This window comes from Peromyscus leucopus, chromosome 9 (assembly GCF_004664715.2).
Source record: "Peromyscus leucopus breed LL Stock chromosome 9, UCI_PerLeu_2.1, whole genome shotgun sequence".
Lineage (NCBI taxonomy): Eukaryota > Metazoa > Chordata > Mammalia > Rodentia > Cricetidae > Peromyscus > Peromyscus leucopus.
The window spans coordinates 69,652,354-69,658,496 of NC_051070.1; positions in this window are offsets into that span (position 1 = coordinate 69,652,354).

Sequence of the window (6,143 nt, forward strand, 5' to 3'; positions counted from 1 at the left end):
TGCTCAGCAAAAACTCAATAGAGCTTCCCCCCCCCCCCCCCCCCCCCCCCCCCCGCAGGGCATCTCAAAACCACAAATGACTCAGGACCCAGAACCTGTAGTTCTGGCTTTAGAACTTTAGTCTCTTGAGTCTTGAGAACAAAGGGAGTTTGGGAACCAAGCAGGCAACGGTTCTAAAACCTAGCCCAGGAGCCATGGATGTGTCCCGAAGGCTGGAGCTCGGCATTAATCAGTCTTGTGTTTTCAGAGAGGGGCTCTAGAGGCTGCAGGAAGCGTAAAGAGGTTCTCTCATTCCTCCAAACGCCTGCAGGCAGGGCTGCACTTCACTCACGCCTGATAGGAGGTGTCTATCTCCTTTCAAAAATCCTCCAGAAAAAGCTCTCTGGCAATGACTCCTGACAGCTCATTTTCACTGTTCAAAAACCTATTAAGAAGGTTTTTACCACTAATGTTACTCCCTTCTTGCAATATCAGCTGCATCTTATGCTCTGTGTCCTGGCCAGGCTGGAGAGCAAAACCCCTCAGTCTTGTCTAAAACGTCCTTTCTCAGATGTAGAGATGGGACTGTGCCCCCCTGGCCCTCACCAGCTTCCCCCTGAAATAAACGGTCCTCATTCACATCTGTGGACTTCGATGAGCCTCCATCTCCAGCCTTGAGAGCTTTGTCAGGGACAAGAGTTTCAGGAACCAAATTTCTAATGAGCATCACCGCCCAGGAGAGCAGGGCAATTTGGAACAGGCCACCCTTCCTCTAAAGTCTCCCCTGTTTTATGTCATGTGGAAGCCCCTTTGGGAAAGAGGCTCCAGGTATCTTGGAAGAAGTTGTGCTGGGGTCAGGTTGGTGGGTAGCCCTGAGAGCCTGGGGATGCAGCTCTGTAGGAACCTCGATCCTGCCTCTGATACTGCAATTTTTTTTTTTATTATTATTATTGAAACGAGTCAGGGTTCTTTCTATTTTCACTTTCAAATCCCAGGTGAAGAATTTCGTAGAGCAGGCTGACATTCTCTACAACCCCTTCTCTTCCATCTCTGCTCCTGATGCGTGACAGAGCCTTGACAGAAGAGCCCAAAGGGTGAGGCCAGAGCTCTAGCATGCATCAGAGGTGACGTTTGTCATTATTATTAATGGCTGGGGCTTAATGATCGCTCCCTGTGTTCTGGGCACTACGCTAAATATGTGAGCTCTATTATTTCATTTGATCTTCACAATAATTCATCCGGGTAGATGTATTTTTATCTTCATATTATGGATGGAAAAGCGGAAGCTCAGAGAGATTAGGTAACTCACCCCAGATTACTCAGCCAGTTAAGGAGTGGAACACGGATTTGAATTCAGATATTTTTTTTTTTTGATCTCCAAAGCTCACACTATATTGCCCAGTCCATCATTGCTTCAGCTTAAAATGTCTCAAGGGGACATAGGACATTTCACGGGAGTCTTAGAACTGGACTCAGTGCTGAACCTCATGTTCCATGGAAGATAAATATTTTCCTTAATGCAGATGTACAGAGTCCTCCTGGTTCTTTTCGGTTGTTTAAATTGTGGCAGGGGGTCAGAATTAAATGTAAGAAAGTACTCTCTGGCAGCGAGGGTTGCTAGATTTTGGAACTGATTAACCAGAGAAGCCTGAGGATTTTTCTGCTCTTGACCATTAGACAGAACCAAAGTGCATCCCACACACCCAGGGAGCCTGCCAGGAAGTCTAGTGAAAAGTGGTGGGGTACTGGATTCCCTAGAGCTCCCTCCTAATGTCCTCATTGGCTTAAATATTGTTTATATCTTTATTCCCTAACCCCCACCCTACTCCTACCTCATTTTAAAGCAGGGAAGAGAAACAGCTCTTTTTTTTGGCCCGAGGAAAGAACATTAATAAGAACCCAAGCAGATGCATAAGATTAAAGTATTTTTCAAACTAATGATTTGATTGATTTCCCCTAAAGGCCCAGGCTAAGAAGAAGGCAACTTACTCGGCTTCACCGTGAGCGTGGTCCCATCCCCAAAGGTTAATTTGGCTGCATTGGTGTTACACACTGCTCAGTGCTTTTGCAATAACCTTGACTGGAGCTTCTAAGAAGGCAGGTGGAGGTGGGGGAGGCAAGCAGGAAAACAAAACCTGAAATGACTGCCCATGGCCAAAACAATCTCTGTGTAATTAGGTTAGAGCGTGGGAGGAATACTGATCACCAGCCCCTTCCCGGCTCCACTCTATCTGCCATCATTTTCCTTGAGAGAAAGAGTCTTGGAGAGAACTCCTCCTGGGAAATTCACAGAGTGGCTACTGCCTGTCTCCTGGGGCTGTCTTTTTACTCCCACAGGCCTTTTGTCCATTTTCATCCAGCTCTTGCCTCCCCCGCCTCCTTACTTCCCCTGCACCTTCCCCCTCCCGGTGGCTCACATATTTTCTCAGGGAGAGACTACATGGATATTAAAAGCCCCGGTACAATGCCTCAGGGAACATGAACATTAATAACCTTGTTTTCCAACTGGTATCCCAAACCACACAACACAAACCAAGCAACGAAAACACCACCTGTGTTTTGACAGCCTCTGCATGATGGAGGGTGGGCTGCTTTCAGAAAATAATTAGCTAGCAAGAGGGACTTACTTGGGATGAGGGAGAGTTTGGTGCCTTTCCCAAAAGTGAGCCGGTTACTCCCAGTGCCCTGTAGACACAGTCTTTCCTTTCTTTGCAAAAACTCCACTGTTGCTGAGAGAATCAAACTCCACAGAGCTGATGTTGAGGGAAAAGGCCACGGTAAATATCGTCTTTATCCTTACTTGGAGTTGTTGACATTAAGTACATTTTATGTGTTCTTAGGAAAACTAAAATTTGTGACTAACTAGAAATTAAATAGAAATCCACATTGTATTTAAAAATCATGCCTTGGCCCCAGGCAATCCTTTCTGTACTTCTCTGGGTTAAGGGGGTCTCAGATTCTCTGTCCAAGTCTTTGGACTCCTGGGGACAGAGGAGGGAACTCTTCTGGAATGCGTGGTCAGGGGAAGCTGGGCGTTCGAGACACAGTACAGAGTAGGGTCCTGGTCTGCGCTTGCCCATGGGGCTCTGGCTGGAGTTTGATTTATATCGTACGATTGCTGCGTCTTCCTCTTAACCCTAGTGACTTAGCTCCTAACAGACTCGACCTCTCTCTCATGGTTGCTATACTACATCCCCAACCCCTAACAGACCTCTGTGGGGGTGGCAAAGGCATTCCTAAGAGCACTGGAGAATCACTGGAGGTCAGAGCTTTTGTTGATTAAGGTTAGAGCTGGCTAGGCACTTTCAACCATAGAAAGGTCTTGCTTCCTTTCCTAAGACAAGCTCCCCACTCCCTGGATTCCCACGGTGACCATCTTCCTACTCACCCCCCGGCCCTAGTGCCTGGCCCAGTGTTTTTCTTGGGCCTTTCTTCTTGTTAATCATTTTTTCCAGCATTCTCTCCCATTTAACCATGGCTTTTATTTTCCTTCAGAGTCCTTATCTCTAACCCTTATAAATGACAATATAATAAAAACATGTCTGGCTTTGCCTGTCTACCCTGACTATAGAGTTTCCATAGATGGAGCTGTGACCCCGCAAGGCGTTTCTGAGCTCCCTGAGAATGTCCAGCCCATTGTTAGCCTGAGAAAAATATCCCAAAGGAAATCCCTGGTCCTGGCCTTCTGATGAGCACTTTGCTGTGTCTGAATATATCACAGACATAAACAGGAGTGGCCACGTCTCCGAAAAGAAGGAAACAATTGGGGAAGTGGTATGGAGTGAAAAGACTCCTCGTGGGGTGTTACACTTGGCCAGCAGTCCATCTCTGTTGTCCCCAGCATCAAAGTAGCTCTCAAAGAAGTTGTGTCCTGCCCATCCCTGGAACAAGGGACACGAGGAAGCATGGAGACCGAGCCAGGATATCAGCAAAAGCCAAACACAGAAAGTAGACCTTTTATAAAGAATGAGGGAGAGATTGTGGGAGTTGTTAAAAAACAAAACAAAACTAAACAAAACGGTGATTATTTTTTAGTTGGAGCCAAAAATCACACTGAATGCACAGTCAGCTGGGACAAGTTGGGGGTAGGGCAGAGTGGGGTGGGGAGACTTGAAAATGGGCTCTAGACAAAGTTTCTTGATTTTCCTTTCCTCCTCATCCCAGGTCAACTGTGAAAAAGATCTTGGCATTAGGTGGAAGACTGGGAGCAGTTTCTTCTGAAAGTAGAGGTAGAGGATGTGGTGTTTGGCTGAGCTGGGGGTGCCCTGGACCTGAGGGCTGCCCCATGTCTCAGAGTGTAAGAAACACACAACACTCAACACACCTTCAGCTCAGTGGGAGAGAATGTCAAGAACGTTAGAAAACGGAATGGCACTTACTAGGGAGAACATGAAGACGTGTCCCTTTTCCGAAGGTGATTTTGAAACCGTTTGAGTCGCACTGTGATTGGGACCATACCGAAAACGTCTAGTGACAGTTTAGGGGAAAGATACATATTCACTGCTGGGTATTTTCACCTTCGTGGGACTTAACAGATCGCACATTGCCTCTTCCGCCGTAATAAACGGTCCTCGTTATCTATTCGGCCGTCACTCTCTGGGTCTCCTCGTTATTTTGCCTGGATTTTATACTGCTTGCTGACCTCATTCGACACCGAGAGTGCATTACAAAAGCAGCAACCCAACACACTCCTTTAGGATATCAAACACAATTCCGTTATTGCAGGCAAAGGGTACCTGGCAGGCAGCCACCAAGCTGGACACCCTCTCTCCAGAGCCTAAGCAAGGACGTGGACAGGAAGGGTCAGCTTGGGTCTCACAGCTGGAGGTCTGCCGGAAAGGAGCTGCCTTTGTAGATCTCTCACCTCACATTCAGCACTGAGATGTAAGCTTGGGAACAAGCCACAGCACCAAACTCTGAAGACACACACTCATTGAGTCAAGCAAGTATCTGCTGTACCCAGTATAGCCTTCCCTAGCTGGGGACCTTGGAGACTACTCATTTTGGCTCAGAGGGGTTCCTAGTTTTGGGGAAATGTATGTAGTAGCCCATGGATATTCTCTCACTTCCAAGAGATGCTCCTCAACTCAAAAGACCCCTGCTTGACACTCAAAGAACAAGTTTCATTGTCTCCTCCTCGTCCACCTGAGCCCACAGATGTGCCTCATCACAGTCATTGAAAGAGCTTGACACGAGATGGTTAAACAAGCAGCTCTGAAACAAAATTAGGGAGCCAGCAACCCACTTCTCTGTCTCTCAGCATTTCCCCCAGCAAAGCACTAGGAGATGGACCACCCTGGTTAAAATCTCTTTGCTTGCTCACTCTAGAGTCACAGTCATAACCTATTGTAGGCTTTTAACAACCTGGCCAGTCAGTTTGATCACACCTGCCTCTTAATATTTATTGTCTGACATTTGTGTGGGTCTTAGCTCCTAAAATAGCAATGTGGAGAAAATGGACACCCTAGGAGCAGCCCTAGGAATGCCAGGCTCCTAAACGCCATTCTTTGTCCCCCCCCAATGAGATACATTTCTAAGTCTTTATCCTACTTTTTTCATGATGCATTTCCTTTCAGTATTTACAAGACCACCTTGGACAATCAGTTCCCCTCCGGATTACTATTTCACTCCCAACGCATTTGAAGAGGGAGGCTGCGTTTCTAGTGGAATTTGATGTGGTTGATGAGACCCGATGTGGACATTTACCAAAACAGGACAGTGCATGGATCTCCTGTTAGACTTTTGAAGAATAAATATGTGTTAGATACAAGAGAAGAGGTGCGTAATAAATGTTATTAGCATTGAAAATGAGATAGATGCTCATTTTTAATACAAGACAAGTTCTGTGGGCAAAATCATAATAAACACACAAATCATTGCAGAATACAGTTTCGGAAATACTGAGGCTGTAAATAACTCATGGCTTCAGTATCTGCCTGGAAAAAGAGAGCTGAGCTACTATATTAAAGGCGAGTTGGGATGGCCTCATTTTCCGTCTATTTATTATTGTTGCTGTATTCTCAACCATCATGAATGTTTCATGTGTTAAAATGAACATTCACTTTAAGCAGGACATTTGTTTTCATAATAAATTACATCTCTGCTATAGTCACAGGATTTACTTGTTTGGCCAAATATAAGCAGAACACGGACACTTACTAAGC